The sequence below is a fragment of the Rana temporaria genome, chromosome 1 (assembly GCF_905171775.1).
Source record: "Rana temporaria chromosome 1, aRanTem1.1, whole genome shotgun sequence".
Lineage (NCBI taxonomy): Eukaryota > Metazoa > Chordata > Amphibia > Anura > Ranidae > Rana > Rana temporaria.
The window spans coordinates 110,316,139-110,334,308 of record NC_053489.1 but is presented as its reverse complement, the minus strand read 5'-3'; positions in this window follow the sequence as shown (position 1 = coordinate 110,334,308).

Genomic DNA, 18,170 nt, shown 5'->3' with positions numbered 1-18,170 from the left:
TAATTAGCTGTGTTCTGTCCATCACATGCATTTCAAGTGTAAGTGGATGCATGGTTTATAAAAAAAAAACATGGATGGGATGATTGGCAACTGCTTCCTACATATTTTGTGGTGTGCCTATTTGGCACCTGGTTAAAAAGGGTTGCGAGTAAAAAGAGGTCCTTCCATTTCTTGGATCTGTGGGACTGATAGTGGTTGACCCATAGAGGTGAAATCTGGTTCCAATGAATCTGTGACTGAAGTCTTCTATAGGTTGACCATGTTCTGGTCCTAGGTTGTTACCACTCTGACTTCAACAAAGGAAGCACTCACCACAGTGCTGTGTCTTAGCCTAGGCCTACTTTTCCGCCCCATCTGCGTGAACAAAATACCCCCCACCTCCTCCCAAGTCCCGTCTCCTGCCCAAAAACAGTCCTGGCGACTTATGGAGCAGACAAGACCGGGAACTTTCTCAGCTTGGCTGTGCTCAGGAGGGGAGAGGTCTCTGTTCGGCTGGGTTTGAGCAGAGGTGCACCTCGGCTGTGTTCAGGCGAGGGGCGCTTGGGAGGGGGCAGTCTCAGCTCACCTTGGCGGTGCTTGGGAGGTGGCGGGCTCGTCCCACCTCAGCTATGCTCTGGAGGGGATGGACTCATATTACATTGGCTGTTCTGTTTGTGTAAAAAGGCTGTTTGATCCTGTCTTCTCTGATTCTCCCCTTCTTCCACCATCCCCAATCCATCTCCTGATAGAACATTGTGGATACTCTGCATATGCTCAGTTTGGTGTGTATTGTTAGAGAGTTTTTTTATTATTGGGAGGATGCATGTGATCAACACAGGGCCAATCAGCACTGTCCAGACAGAGGGTCAGGTGTCCTGCAACCTCATAGTTCAATCGGGGGGGGGGACTCCTCCTACAAGCTTTTACCAGATACTGATAGAAGTCACAATACTGCTATATACTGCTGTTGTGAAAAGGTATTTAGCAATTTATATGTATTAAAATAATTGCATGCCCATGTTCTGTGTACTGTGGGAGACCAGATATAGTGAATTCAGGGTCCTGGGTTGAGTAACACTTTAACAAAGATCCCTTTTCACATTCTGTAGTGATTTTATAAACATTGACTGAGCAATCCCTAAAGAAGGGTGGGGGGGGCATTTTTTCCCCTAAATTTATTGGCTGAATCTGATGCTCTTAGCCATATGTTTCAAAAAGTCAGTGAAATGAACTGTACCAGGCACTTTTCAATACACATTCATACACTTGGGTCTGGTATTAATTTTGGATAATCTCATGCCAAAAAGAAAAAAAATAGTGTAAGGCCCCCCCCCCCCCAGAATCCTTACCAGACCCTGACAAGTCAAAAACGTGGGGGGTCAAGAGTACAGCTCCCCTCTACCCCTCCCAAACCACACCAGACCACATACTCTCATGCACCTTGGGGTACATAGTGCAAATAAACACACAATACATTTTTTTGACAAGTCCTTTATTTAAAGAAAAAAAGTCCCCCCAATGCAGACTTCTCATCAATTATGTCATCTGGCCATGTAGGTCCACGTTAATCACAATGAACAACAATCGCTGACCCACACGAAAACCCATCGCTTAACGAAGCTGAATTTTTTTTCCAATTTTCCCTACCACTAAAGTAAACAAAGAGGGGGGTTATCTGGTGACATCACTGGGTGCCCCCCTGATGCAAAGGGGAACTGTATGGTCCATGATATAAGAGGGCCATTTTTACTATGTTGTTCTGAACCATATCATGTTGATTACAAAAACACTCCTGCCAGTTGAAAAGCTGCATTTCAGACTGGTTTGGCAACGTCTAGCAGGTCTCATCAACACTGAAGATCTTGTCTTCAGTCTCCAAAACAAAGACAGGCACACATCATTCGCAAGGGTTCCTGCAATGGGACTTTGATGCAACATTCATATGGCAATATCTCTATAAATAATGATGTATACCTGCGTATATGTGCACAATTCTACCATGACTCCTACTGTGCCCTTTGCTGATAATATCGGTTTGTATATTGAACGTATGTATTGTGAATTATCTTTTCTTATATAAAGTTTGTATTATTTCTATACCGATGTGCTTATACTGTATATACTTATGGTCAATGTTATATACGGTAGGTTTGGGAATGCATGTAAATCTAACGTATTCCCACAACCATACAGAAAACACTGTGCTTTCCAGAAAACGTGCAGGGGTTGTCATTGTTCGTAATGGCACCCCACACACTGAAAATCATGATGTGGTTTCTCGCATGAGGAATCAAATGGTGCAGTAGCACCTTGTGTTTTCAGTGCTGCCATGCTTTAAAAATGTGCAGGAACCTTTTTTTCAGCAGGAAAAGGCAGGTGTAGCGCTACCCCCGAAGGAGCCACTGGTTGATTTGGGATCTACTCTCTTTTGGTTCAGCTCACCCCTATTAACTAGCTCGAACCCTCCCTTGACACATCAGAAGCCTAGTGGTTGAGATGTTGTGACCTCTGTTGAACTGGAGTCACAATAGCAGTAATAAAACAGCAACCGAATTACCAGCTATCAATGGTTCTTCCAGGCAAGAAAATACACTTTACACCGTGGACATGTTTACATGGAAAATAATAACTTTACTTGGTGAAAACTTGAGGCAACAAGCATAGGTCATAATTAGAGGCACAATTAATAAACAATGACTCACTATGATTCGCAAGGGCCCTTGCAGAAATCAGCAATTAATGACAGTAAGGAAGACCTAGCTAGGGATGGTACCACTCATTTAAACTAAGGTGGACAGTCTATACTCGCAAGTGCCCTCTAGCGGGCGGTCCTACAGAACAGTTAATGATCACGTTGTGGCCAGTTGGTGCACATAATAAATTGTAATCCAAAGTGGTAATTGGTGATGGAACTTACAAAACAGAATGTCTGGAACAGTAGACGGTGGTGGGCTGGCACTCGTCAGGGTCAGTCACTGCTATGAGCGCACCAACAATTAACTGGGCCTCTAGGTTTCGGGTTGAGGCCGAGAACGTGTCTCCGGCCTGTGAGGTGGCTCTAGGTGTCTGTGTAACTGGAGTCAGAAGTTGAGCAAGTGCTCTCTTACCCGACAGGCCGATCCGCCTGAATTCTCCTCAGAAGGAGCGCTGGTGGATCACCGCTCCACAGCTCAGAGATCCCGGGCGAGGGTGTTCCACTAGTTCAGCTGACAGCTGGATTGCCTCTGCGATCTCCGGGTACGTGGACTGGATGCTGGAGTCTTGCTTCCTTCCGGACGGCAGGTCTCTCGCTGAATTTAGGCCCAGGCTTCAGGCCTAACAACACGGCTGTGTCCTGTCAATGGCTCCGCAGAGGAGAGAAGTGCAGGTCCCGAGAGAGCAAAATCAGCCGCGCCCTTTCTTTAAGTAACCTCCCTCATAAGTCTGTGCGGAGGTGTCACGTGTTCAAATAGCCCAGGGCATTGTGGGAAATGTAGTCTATTTCTCCTAAGAGTCAATGGAGTCCATGTCTCCTGCTACTTGCAATCCCACAATGCTTAACTCCTTAAAGGTAACTCGCATATTTACAATGGTATGGATAAAGTTCCAGTGGGAATGGCCTGTCATAAGACTCTGACAGGATGACCCCGCTACACAGGCAAAGCAGCTTATTCAAATGAATTGACCTTTGTGCCTGCGCAAACGCGGTGCGCAGAAGTGCACAAATGTGAACCTAGCCATACATTTTCATTCTGGTCACTGCCTTTTTCCTGAGTGCCAAGTAGGAGGATCTGCCTGCTATACTCAAAACAATCAGTCCCAGCGCTAACATAAGTGATACCTGATGATAAAGCAGTGAGCCAATCACATAAACTGAATGTTTCTTAGAACACGCAGTACATGAACATCCCCAGCTGCCATGGTTACGAGGAAATTAAATCAGAATTGTTTGCATTTGTAGAAAATCATAGCTATCTCCAAAACAAAATTAAAATTAAAATTTTCAAGAATATTAAATAAAGTCCCCTATGCAAAAAGTGTTAAAATAAAACCAACATCACTGGGACGGCCGTTTGAGACTCCTGTTTTAAATGGTATAGTTTGCTAAATGTATTGTTTACAGTGTCAAAATCTATTATGCAAACACGATGATTACATGTTGAATTATAATCCGATAAAACCCCTGAAGCAGCCCCTGAATCATGTATTTTAGCGACCAAATGGAAATAAATTTTGGAGGCGCTTTTGTTCCTTAATTTTTTTATACATGAAGTTGCTTTACAGATGTGGTTTCCAAATAAAGATATGTTTATATATATATATATATATTTTTTAAATAAAATAGCATTTGCAATGGAAATTATAGAGAATTATGGCTCTCTTGTCTGGCATATTTCTATCTGAACATCTTTAAGACTCTAGGTTAATTTAATAAGAAACTAGACCAAATATTTTCTGGAGGAAAAGGCAATACAACAGAAACTAGTATAATTATCACTAGAAGAATTGTATTAAACGTAATTTAAATAATTTATACCTAAAATAACACTATCATAAAAATGTAAAACAGATTTTACCTACTATAAAACACATACAGTAGATCCAACTTCTTAAAATACACTGTGTATTTTGTAAAAAAAATAAATAATAATTAAAGTGAAGCTAAACAATATATTTTTATTCTCCAAAAATAATTCATAAAGGAGTTGTAAAGGCAGAAGTTTTTTTTAGCATTAGCATTCTATGCATTGAGATAATATTTTTTATCTAATGCATTCTATGCATTAAAGTGGATGTAAACACGGTGAAATTTGAGCTGGGCACATATCTCTGTAGTGTTTTCTTATTTATTGCTTCATGCTGGCAAGGAGGTTGGGTGAAAGATGGAGATGGAGTGCTGAGGAGAATGTTGGTGGCCCTTGAAGGAAAACCCTGCCAGGGGGAGCTCTACCTCGGGCTGGAGCTTAGGCTAGCTTGGGAGGACCCTGACCATATTGCAGATTGAAAGATATCTTTTCCTAATGCCCTGTACACATGATCGGTTCATCCAATGAAAATGGTCTGATGGATTTTTTTATCAGATATCCAATGAAGCTGACTTTCATCAGTCTTGCTTACACACCATCAGTTAAAAAAACGATCGTGTCAGAACGCGGTGACGTAAAACACAACGACGTGCTGCGAAAAATGAAGTTTAATGCTTCCAAGCATGCGTCGACTTGATTCTGAGCATGCATGGATTTTTAACCGATGGACGTGCCCACAGACGATCGTTTTTTTCTATCGGTTTTTTAACCATGCGATAATTTTAAAACAAGTTCCCAGTTTTTTCACCGATGGATAAACAACTGATGGGGCCCACACACGATCGGTTCGGCTGATGAAAACGGTCCGTTTTCATCAGATGAACCGATCATGTGTACGCGGCATAAGAGGCAGCGGGAGCGAGAAGAATATTGAGAGTACATCACGCAGTCAGGGACTTACAAGGGGAGAGACTGCCACCTGTAGTAGGTCTCTCTGGAAGACAGCATTGTGCTTAAATCGTTCATTAACCTTGCCCTGGGAGATCTCCAGAGCAATCAGGCAGGCTGGTGAAGAGACAGTCGGGCAAACTGGTGAAGAGACAGTCAGGCAGACTGGTGAAGAGGCAGCTGGGTGGGCTGGAGAAGAAGCAGCCAGGTGGACTGGCAAAGAAGCAGCCAGGTAGGCTGATGAAGAACTTCCTGTGGTTAGCAGAACTGGGATCAGTGTCTACAAGGGAGTTGGAGGTACTCAGGGATGCAGTCTACAACACTTTGTGCTACTTCTAAAGGACCAAGAGTTCCTTGTCTTTTAGGGGCTTTTGCATCTTTTCAATCAGAGACTGTCAGCTTTCAGGAGTAAGACAAATCTGGAGTTGTCCATAGGGTAAAAGAGGAGACAAATCTGGAGTTGTACATAGGGAGAAAGTTGGCCCTGGTTTTGTTGCTATCAAGTTGGGCATCCCATAATTCCTATTCCCCATCCAAGCTATTACCCCATATAAAACATAAAAACCAAGTTCAAAGGCTGTCCCTTTGTAGAAATAACTGGTTGCCTGGCTATGTAGGAGTGGGAAACCCAGTCATCTGCAACCCCCTGCGAGGGTAGTTCCATATGCAAGCAATTTTTTGCAAGCTAGTATGGGTAGCCTGTGGGAGATCAGCAAAAAATGAATCCCTAAAAAAGGATCTGGCAAGTGTGTACTTTGACTTGCAAGCTGCATAAGCTGATCCCCTACATGAAAAAATGGGTCTTAGCCAAATCGTCTCTGGCAGTCTATCAGAAATATGAGCATGTTTTGGCAGTCTATGAGCTCTATCAACAATGATTTCTTGGGGAGAGACTGATGGTGGAAGGTCTGCAATCATACGCTGTATGTACTGCCAAACGTCTGCCGCATTTATGGAAACCACAATCGCTTGAAATTTGATATTGTTTCTGTGAGACCTGTCTTCTAAATCTGCTACTTTCAGCTTAAAGGGGTTGTAAAGGAAAAAAAATACCTAAATAGCTTCCTTTACCTTAGTGCAGTCCTCCTTCACTTACCTTATCCTTCCATTTTGCTTCTAAATGTCCTTATTTCTTCTGAGAAATGCTCACTTCCTGTTCTTCTGTCTGTAACTACACACTGTAATGTGAGGCTTTCTTCCTGGTGTGGAGAAAGCCTCTTGAGGGGGCAGGGGGGCGAGCAGGAGTGTCAGGGCGCCCACTAACACACAGCTCCTTTCTCTATCTGCAAAGTAGAGAGTGTTCTGACTTGCCTGCTCACCCCCTCCCCCTCAAGAGGCTTTCTCCACACCTGGGAGAAAGCCTTGCATTACCGTGTGTAGTTACAGACAGAAGAACAGGAAGTGAGCATTTCTCAGAAGAAATAAGGACATTTAAAAGCAAAATCGAAGGATGAAGGAGGACTGCCCTAAGGTAAAGGAAGCTATTTAGGGGGGGGGGATTTCCTTTATAACCCCTTTAATGTTTTGGAGGTCATTGTCCATATCATTATGAGCAGCCACGAGATCATTGTGTGCCTTTGCAAACTCCCCCATGTTATGCTCAATGTAATCTACCATTTCACCAACTGCTGTAATATCAGATTTATGTTGTTGCATAAAAAAGAAAGTAGATCACTATGAAGAGATCCCCTTAGAGAAGGGGGTCAGCAAGCTATCAATCGCAACAGATCGGTTGACCATGGGAAGCCGACAGGTAGATCTTGAACCTCCACTGATAAAATGTTCACTGCAAAGCAGAGTGCAGGAGGAAGCAGAGTGCTGGATGGAGGGCGAGGGCCAGAGTTGACTCAGTGATTGGTTGCTAGGCGGTCCTAGCAACCAATCACTAGCTTGTTATTATGAACTTCAGGCAGCTATTGCTCCTGTCTTCCACCCAGCACTATGCTGTTTCCTGATCTCGGCTTTGTTATAAACACACTGTCAGGTAGAAAATGCTACCTACACAGCAGTGTGTGTGTGTGGGGGGGGGGGGGGAGATGATGTGAAGAGGACAGAGGACACTGCAGGGGGGTAATGTAGAGGGTAAAAGGGGTAGAGAACACTGCTATGGGGGACAGGGGACACTACAGTGGGAGGGTGATGTGAAGGGGGGCAGAGGACACTACAGTTGGGGGTGATGTGTGGGAGGCAGAGGACACTGATATGGGGGTGATGTGAAGGGGGGCATAGGGCACTACTCTGGAGAGGATAAAGTGAAGGGGGGCAGAGGACACTGCTATGGAGAGTGATATGAAAGGGGGCAGAGGACACTACTGTGGGCGGGGTGAAGTGAAGGAGGGCAGAGGACACTACAGTTAGGGGTGATGTGTAAGAGGCAGAGGACACTACTATGGGGGGTGATGTGAAGTGGGCAGAGGACACTACTGTGGGAGGGGTGATGTGAAAGGGAGGCAGAGGACACTATTGTGGGGGGGAATGAAGTGAAGGGGGCAGAGGAAACTGCTATGGATAGTGATGTAAAGGGGGGCAGAAGACACTACTGGGGGGGTGATGTGAAGGGGGGCAGGGGTTGCTGCCATGGGGGGGGGTTGATGCGACTTGGGAGAAAGAAGACACTGCTATGGGGAGGTGATGTGAAGGGGGCAGAGAACACTACTGTCGGGGGGTGATGTGAAGGGGAGCAGAGGATGCTGCTGTGGGGGGTGATGTGAAGGGGGCAGAAGACACTACTAGGGGGGGTGTTTGAAGGGTAGCAGAGGACACTACTGTGAGGGGCAATGTGAAGGGTGACAGAGGACACTAATATGGGGGGTTATGCCCCTGCACATACTTGAAATATCTGCTGCCTCTGCTGATCCTATGTTTGGCAGGGCTGTTTGTAGGTGACATACGAGCAGAACTACAGGCACAGTGAGGCTTTTTAGCATAGCGGAAGCTGCTTTTCCCAGGGGATGTACCGGTAGTAAAGGAGTTCTTCCCAAGCCTGGGACGTCTTGTGCCTCCTGAATCTTGGCTGGACCGAAGAACTTTGTGATCTCCCTCTCAAGTTTTGCACTTCCCCATTTGTCTCTACCTGATCACTGCTGTGTAGAGTAGGTGTAGGGTAGAATATACTGATCCTTTACAGTAAGGTGCATATAAAAAGGGCTATGCACATAAAAAAAAAAAATAGAACATTTCCCAGCATGCTTACCAGCTAGCCCTGTCTTTTGCAGTGTACACACAGTCGGAATTTCCGACAAGAAAAGTTCGATGTGAGCTTTTGGTCAGAAATTCCGACCGTGTGTAGGCTTCATTGGACTTTTTCTGTCGGAATTTCTGATAGCAAAAATTTGAGCGCTGGTTCTCAATTTTTCCGACAAGAAAAGATGAACATCATTTTTCTCGGCTCGTCGTAGTGTTGTACGTCACCGCGTTCTTGACGGTCGGAATTTTGTATGACCCTGTGTATGCAGCACAAGTTTGAGCCATCGGAAAAAAATCCATGCTTTTCTTGTCAGCATTTCCGATCGTGTGTGCGCAGCATAACAGTTCATGTTAAAGACAGAGGATTTAGTTGCACACATTTGTAAATATATGTGAAAGCCACAGTGTCTCATCAAGGCTCCTCTGCATACTGTGGTTCTAACTCTATAGTACTGAGAGTCTCTAAGTTGGAGCACATATGGCAGTGAATACATCAAGGACAGGTTTGCCTGGAGGAAGACCACTTCTCCATAAAGGTGCCCAGCAAAAGCACAATGGCAGCTGAAAGCAGCTTGCTGGATACTTTCAGCTGCCAATGTACTTTTGCTGAATGTCCAATGAGTCCCTGGAGCTTTAAGGAGAGGCTGCAGTACATTGCTGCAGTCTGCCTATGGAAGTCCGACTCACCAGAGCTTTAAAGAAATGTGGCCATACACTCTGTCTCTCTTTTAGCCCTCCTAGGATATGATGTAACCCCCGCTCCGTGCTGTTTATTCACTAGCAAGGGCCATGACTGACGGCTCCCGCACACATGTGCGGAAGTGAAGTCACGCGACTCCGGCCAGTCACAGAGCCAGAGTCCATGGCCCTCCGGAAGGAAGAGGGGCGAAGATGGATGTGGCCACAAGCAGGGAGAACGCGGGCTTTGTTTGCAGGTAAGTGCCACATAATGGATTAGTATGCGATTCATACTAGCCCATTATGCTTTTACTTTGCAGTGGAAAAAAGAGGAAGTAAAACCCATTAGGGTTTACTTCCTCTTTAATGCTAGGGACAGAATGCAAGATATATGTTATTTTTATTTTACCCTTTTTTTACCTTAATGTCTACTTTATCTTTAACTACAATAAAAAGGACAACTAAGTCAGAATGCAGACTGACAAAAAAGCATTTTAATATCAAAACATTTTTTTCATGTTGCTTATTTTTTATTTTCCATTTTATTTTATTTTCAGAATACATTTTGGGCTTCATTGCCATCTGGTAAGGGGTAAGTTTCTTTGCACCTTCTATTTCTCTATTCCCATTAAAAGCCAAAATAAATGCTCTGAAAATCTAATCATGTCATATTATTACTACTTGTTCTCGATTTCAAAGAAGGGAATGATATTGTAGATTAGGCAAGGGACATCATGAGCTTTTGTTCTGTGCTATTTACGTCACATGTAAAATAATTTAAGACCAAAAAAAAAAATAATAATAATAATTTAACGTTCTAATTTCCTTAAAAAGAGCATTAATTCTAAAAATAAAATTAATAATATGAAAAAAATATCTAAATACAGTTGCTAAAGAAACATACTGTTGTTTTATTATTTTTTTGAAAAGAAAAAAAATTCCCCTTCTCTTTGATGCAGAACTTAAAGAGGAACTGCAGTCTGCTTGCATAATTTGTAATAATCTTTGCCATTCTGAAGCTTCCCTCCAACCACTTTGCATATTATTTTATATATACTGTGATTCTGTTCTTGCCAAATATGCTGCAGAAATCTCCCTCCACTAAGTATGGCTACATCCATTTTAACTGTGGGCAGCTGGCGCTGCTGCCTGTTCACTTCCTGGATTTACTGGCAGAAAAAAAAATGTTTACTATCCAAAGTTAAAATAACAAGGACAGAAGATTTATTAGATGGAAAGATAAAAAATTACCGAAGGTCCGCTTTAAGAGTTCATTCACGGGGGCGTGGCCTGGCGCATGGCGGTGTAAGACGCTGAAGCTGAGAGCTCCTGCACACGCCGCGCTCGCGATCGATAGCAGACCGCACACACACCGCTAAACAGGTTGGTAATGGGCAGAAAGGGGGGAGGAGACACCCACCATACGCCCGACCCGGGCAGAGACGGCGACATCGACCGTTTTTTTCATAAAATCCGTCCGGAGCAGCGTGACCCCCTCCCATCCAAGATGGCGGCGGCCCGTCCTTCAGGCACACATCCTCCGTCCCATGGCTCTTCTTCACAGAAATCCTCCTCAGCCATGAGGACTCGCCAGAGGGCCGTTTCACCTCCTGAGTCGGATGCAGGCTCGACCCGCTCGGCATGTCACTCACCCGAATCCCATCGCTCCTACATAAGCTGGGACCTTGAGGCCTACATCAAGGCCCTGCCAACCAGGCATGACTTTGAGGCCTGTGTCCAGAGAATGGAACGCTCATATAAACAGGAGATTTCGGAGCTCAGAAGGGATGTTACTAATAGGATAGAGGAGGTGGAACATAGCGTGGAAGAAACGGTCTCCACTCTGCAGGCTCATGAAGTTATTTTGAATGAACATACTGCACAGATCCAGCAGCTCATGCTATCTCAAGACGAACAAGAAAACAGGGCCAGACGCAACAATATACGTGTCCGTGGACTCCCTGAAACGGTGGAAATCAATGATCTGGCCCCGGTGGTTATTGGGATTTTCAATGATTTACTCCAAAAAGACAAGGAGGATCCTATAGAGCTAGATAGGATCCACAGAGCCCTGGGGCCCAAAAACCCTAACCCGGATTATCCAAGGGATGTCATATGCAGAGTTCACTTCTATGCCATTAAAGACGCCATTATGCAGGCTGCTCGGATACAGGGAACCATTACTTTCAACGAGACCCGCATCCATCTATTACCGGATGTGTCTAAACTGACTCTAGACCTTCGCAGGTCACTAAAACCCCTGACAGGGGCACTGCAAGCTAAACAGATCCGCTATAGATGGGGGTTCCCCTTCCAACTCTCTGCTTCCCATGAAGGGAAATCTGCTATATTCCGCACCCTCGGAGATCTTCCCAAATTCTTGGGCACCTTTGAATTGCCACAGATACCCCTGCCGGACTGGCCACTTAAAGCTGCCACCCCTGGATTCCAGCCCTTCTCCGGATGGAAGAGACAGTCCAAAAAGCCGAGACGATCCAGAGCTGAGGCCCCCGGACCACCTGATGATTGAAAAGCAGGGACCCCCCTTTTTTGATTCTAATTTTTTTCAGATTAGCTCCCCAGGGAGCTATGGGGTTTGAAGGGGTGGGGGCACTGCAATACGGACTGTTCCAGATCTGTTTTATTATTATTATTATTATTTTCTCTTTGTGTTTCCCCCTTTCATATAGAGTTTCTTTTCCACGGTTCATGATCTGGCACTGTCTTGTACCCTCAGGTTTGATTGCAACCCCGATCCCCCGGACCTCTCTAACCTGCCACCCCTGGGCCCAGCCCTGACCCCCTATAGCCGGAGGGCTCTCCTGGCCCCTGCTGTACCTTCCCCCCCTCCTCCCCCTCAGCCCTGAATACACCCCAGTCTTCGGCTGGGGTTGCAATTGGTGTGTGTACCTGTTTTGAAGGTGTCCCCCCTGAGTGGTAGATTTAGTGGATCACAAACGGGTGCTTTTGTGCCCTAGGTTTTATGGACAGAATTGCTTTCTCACTCTCTGCCGCTCGGGGGGGCCCCCTAAATATCCCTACTGTCGATTGATTGTATAGTTTATATAGTTTGAAAGTTACGGTGTGTGCGGGCAACTCGCTGTGCGCTGTCCGCATTCCCCCACCTAGGAGATTCAGCTGCCGTTTTGGTATCAGCTGATATGTTGCTAGCAACAGTATTAGTGAGGCCCTTGAGGCCACAATGTTTCTTTTCCGTCTGTTTGCTCTTCTTTTTCCTTTCCTCTTTCCTTTCTCTTGTCTCTGGAAGTCTTACCCACCCTCTCCTCCCCCTCCCCCCCTACCCCCTGAAGTGGTGTGCTCACTCCTCCCGGATGCCCTCCTAAGCCCCCCTTTATGCTGCCTATGGCTACCCCTACTGCCCTGAAGGTTTCCTCCTTAAATTGCCGGGGCCTTAATGTGCCGGAAAAGAGGAGGCAGATACTATATCACTTCCATAAAACGCGTACCCAGCTCCTCCTGCTCCAAGAAACTCACTTTCTATCTGACTCGATCCCCAAACATTTCAGTAAACATTATCCCACTTGGTTCCACAGCTCCAATCCCCTGGCTAAGTCTAAAGGGGTCTCCATAGCCTTCCACTCCTCCTTTACCCCAGATGTTCTAGATACATATGTAGACCCAGCAGGGAGATATATCATGCTTAAACTGTCATACAAAAATATGATATACACTGTCATTAATGTCTACTCTCCCAACCAGGACCAGCCGCAGTTTTTCTCCTCCGTGATCTCCCGCCTGAAGAAATTCAGCACGACGAACATGATCCTGGGTGGGGACTTCAATGTCGCTTTGGTTCCCCGCATCGACACGTCCACAGGTAAGTCCTCGCTCTCGTTGGCTGCCCTGACCAAGCTGCGTTCCCTACTGACTGACCTTTCCCTCACTGACGTTTGGAGAGTTCTACATCCCTCCGATAGGGATTATACTTATTTTTCCCCAGCACACTCCTCGTACAGTAGATTGGACTACCTGTTAGTGTCTCTGTCAGGAATGCTGGTAGATCAGACTGTGTGACCGCACAGAGGAACCAAACAAGGTGAGTAGTGGAATAAAAGGTGTTTATTTACAAATGTGTGAACCACCAGTGCACAATAAAACGACAAACAGTATGTACAAATAAAGGGGAATACCGTATTCATAAACGAGCCAAGCCAAGGTCATACACATGGGAGGTCAGTAGATGGGTAAGGATGGGGACAGGAATCAGGACACAGGGAGGACAAGTCCAGGCAGGGATCAAGGATCAGGTCCAGAAATCAGGGTCAAATACAAGCTCAGGTCCAGGAGGTATGACGATACCAGGGCGAGGAGTGATTACACACGCCGGGTATTTATAGAGGCGTGCTGATTGCATTCAGGTCACACCTGAACGCAGGAAGGGCTGTGTGCTCCACACTGCTAAGAACGCCCCGCTGGTGGACGCCAGTACTGCAGCCCAAGGATAACATAGCAGTAACACCAGCAGGGAGAACCTTCCCTGACAGTACCCCCCCCCCAAAGGAGCGGCCTCCGGACGCTCCAATTAGATGTTGCTGGGGAAAGTCCGTGGTGTCAAGCTGGGCAGCAGATAAAGTCACATCAGGTTGGGCCGGATGAAAGTCCATGACTTTTAACAGGGCAAAGTGCAGCTCAAGCTGGGCAGCGGGTACAGAAATCTTAAGTTGGGCAAAAAGTACATCAAGCTGGGATGCAGATAGGGGCAAATCAAGCTGGGCAGCAGACTCCGGGTCGTCGAGCTGGGCAGCAGGCTCCGGGTCGTCGAGCTGGGCAGCAGGCTCCGGGTCGTCGAGCTGGGCAGCAGGCTCCAGGTCGTCGAGCTGGGCAGCAGGCTCCGGGTCGTCGAGCTGGGCAGCAGGCTCCGGGACGTCGAGCTGGGCAGCAGGCTCCGGGACGTCGAGCTGGGCAGCAGGCTCCGGGTCGTCGAGCTGGGCAGCAGGCTCCGGGATGTCGAGCTGGGCAGCAGGCTCCGGGTCGTCGAGCTGGGCAGCAGGCTCCGGGACGTCGAGCTGGACAGCAAAATCCGGGTCGTCGAGCTGGGCAGCAAGCTCCGGGTCGTCGAGCTGGGCAGCAGGCTCCGGGTCGTCGAGCTGGGCAGCAGGCTCCGGGACGTCGAGCTGGGCAGCAGGCTCCGGGACGTCGAGCTGGGCAGCAGGCTCCGGGACGTCGAGCTGGGCAGCAAACTCTGGGTCGTCGAGCTGGGCAGCGGGCAGGGACACCTCAGACTGGGCAGCGGATGGCACTGAAACAGGCAGGGCAGATGGCGCTAAAACAGGCAGGGCAGATGGCACTGAAACAGGCAGGGCAGATGGCACTGAAACAGCAACTTCAGGCTGGCAAACTGGCACAGCAACTTCAGGCTGGCAAACTGGCACAGCAACTTCAGGCTGGCAAACTGGCACAGCAACTTCAGGCTGGCAAACTGGCACAGCAACTTCAGGCTGGCAAACTGGCACAGCAACTTCAGGCTGGCAAACTGGCACAGCAACTTCAGGCTGGCAAACTGGCACAGCAACTTCAGGCTGGCAAACTGGCACAGCAACTTCAGGTTGGCAAACTGGCACAGGAACTTCAGGCTGGCATACAGGATCAGGCTGGCAAACTGGCCGCATAGCAGGTAGAGGTTTGGCAGAATCAGGTTCAGCTGGCATGCAAGCAGACTGGAGCAGGTTGGTTGGTGTGGAGACAGGTTGGGTTACTGGCAGGATCATCTTGGTTGGGAAAAACTTTCGTTTTTTCTTGGGCTTAGCCACAGAAGCTCTGTAGGTAAGGGGTGCAGTGGACTGGAAAGGAGGATTGGGATATGGCAGAGTAGAGGGAACAGTAGCTGGAGGAAGTTTTTGTGGGTTAGTAGGCGGCTGAGAAGAGACAGGTGGGTTGTATGCAGGATAGGTACAGGGAGCAGAGACTGGATATTGGTATCTGGTGGGAAGCAGTGTATACTGAGCTTCAACTGGGGTTGCCATTGGTGATGGACAGATGGATCTTTGGGAAGGTGAGTGGTTAATGGCAGGGCTGGAAACAGGTGGATTTGCTGGAATCAGGAGATCTGACCAGGCCTGCAGCACAGGCTGAACAAAAGCAGGTTCACACACACCTTGTCTAATCAGAGACTGCACTGAACTAATGCACTCAGACAACTTCTGCTGGGAACAAGAGGAATAATGTTCATCAAAAGAAACTGGATCATCCTCTAATAACCATATCAAGGATTCAACTTGGTCATGACTGAAGGGGGAAGAGAAATCGTCACTGCCATCAGGAATAAATGACAGAGCTGGCTTTACACACAACCAAATTAATGCCTGAACATCATCATAAGACATATAACCCTGATCCACCATGGAATGGGCTGATCGGATGGCTTCCATCAGCTGGTCACTTGTCCATCCCTCAAAAACCTGGCGACAATATTCCTCATCCTCCTCTGCCAGCAGAGAATAGTAAATGATTTCATTGAAATCCATCTTTAGAGCCACACACTACACCAGTATGGTTCCTCAAAGCAATCACGTCTGATCAAGGGATGGCCCTGGTATACTGTCAGGAATGCTGGTAGATCAGACTGTGTGACCGCACAGAGGAACCAAACAAGGTGAGTAGTGGAATAAAAGGTGTTTATTTACAAATGTGTGAACCACCAGTGCACAATAAAACGACAAACAGTATGTACAAATAAAGGGGAATACCGTATTCATAAACGAGCCAAGCCAAGGTCATACACATGGGAGGTCAGTAGATGGGTAAGGATGGGGACAGGAATCAGGACACAGGGAGGACAAGTCCAGGCAGGGATCAAGGATCAGGTCCAGAAATCAGGGTCAAATACAAGCTCAGGTCCAGGAGGTATGACGATACCAGGGCGAGGAGTGATTACACACGCCGGGTATTTATAGAGGCGTGCTGATTGCATTCAGGTCACACCTGAACGCAGGAAGGGCTGTGTGCTCCACACTGCTAAGAACGCCCCGCTGGTGGACGCCAGTACTGCAGCCCAAGGATAACATAGCAGTAACACCAGCAGGGAGAACCTTCCCTGACAGTCTCAGTCTTTACTTGACCTTTCCCCGACAGCCTCTATCGGAATTAAATTGTGGTCCGACCACGCCCCTGTCCACCTGACCCTTGGAAGGATCCCTCTTTTCAGGCCCCAGTCTTCCTGGAGGCTTAACGATAACCTGCTTATGGACTCTGCCTGTACGGCAGATATTGTTCAGACGATCGCACACTTCAATGCAGATCATGCTCGAGATGAAACCAACCCCCTGACTAAATGGGAAGCGTTGAAGTGTGTCTTGCGAGGCAAACTCATCCAACATGGCTCTCGCCTGAAGAAAGCCCGGACTATTGACATAGCTCGCCTCCTAGACACGATCACAACCTTAGAGGATTCCCATAAGCGTTCGCCGGAACCCGCTAAATTAGTGGATCTAGCTAATGCCCGCAGGGATCTTCTACAAATATTTACAGACCGGGCCCTGGTGGCCAGGGATAAGGGAAGGTTCACACACTACACCCAAGCCAACAATTGTGTCAGACTCCTGGCAAATACATTACAACCACGTCAGACGCGGAAGCATATCCCCTTCGTGGTCTCCCCTACGGGAGGGAAGGCATGCAGTAATTCGGCGATCGCAGAAGAGTTCCGGCGCTTCTATGAAGGCCTGTATAATCTAACCCCCCGGGCGATGGGATCCCCAGACCAGAGTTTGGGGCCCCCGGATGCGATCCCCTCTTACGTTCAGGACACAGCTCTCCCCACCATCCCACCAGCAGAGGTAGAAGAGATGGAAGCGCCCCTGACTGAGGCGGATTTCCTCCTAGCCATTAAAAAATTAAAGAATGGCAAGAGTCCAGGCCCTGACGGGTTCACCCCTAGATTTTATAAAATATTTGCGCCACAGCTCTCTCCTCTGCTGGCAAAGGCCTTCAGTGCCATTGACGAGACTCTATGCCCTTCCTCGAATCTGTTGCATGCCCAAATAGTAGTTATCCCAAAACCAGGTAAAGACCAATCTCACTGCCCCAACTATAGGCCAATATCCCTGCTAAATGTGGACTTGAAACTATTCACAAAAATTATTGCGGACCGCATCTCCCCTACACTCCCCGACATCATACACGGTGACCAAGTGGGGTTTGTCCCGGGCCGAGAGGCCCGTGACAACACCACCAAGACGATACACCTGATTGCGTACGCTAAACGGAATAGGATTCCGATGTGCCTTTTATCCTGTGATGCGGAAAAGGCCTTCGATAGGGTCAGCTGGCCCTTTCTGAGGGCCACCCTCGTCCAAATCGGTCTGGGTCCGAAGATGCTTGCGCGTATTATGTCCTTATATAGTAGACCTTCTGCTTCAGTGATGGTCAACGGCGTTAAGTCCACGTCATTTGCAATTAAAAATGGCACTAGACAGGGGTGCCCCCTCTCCCCTCTCCTGTTCGCCTTAGTAATAGAACATCTGGCACAGGCCCTCAGAGCTAACGGGAGTATACAGGGGGTACAGACCCCCTCATCTCACTGTAAACTCTCCCTATACGCCGATGACCTCCTGCTGTACGTCACCCATCCCCATGTCACCATCCCATCTATTTTGGCGGAGATCTCGCGGTTCGGTGCCCTTAGCAATTACAAACTTAATCTATCAAAGACTGAAGCCCTGAACGTCTCGTTGTCGCAACCCGTTCTCTCGATCCTGAAAGCCAATTTTTCCTTCCAATGGCGGGCTAAGTCAGTCACTTATCTGGGAACAGAGATACCGGCTGACCTATCGGAGATATACTCCCTAAATCATGGGCCGCTGCTGACTAGACTCAGACGCCTCTCGGAAGACCGCTTAAACTTACCAGTGTCCT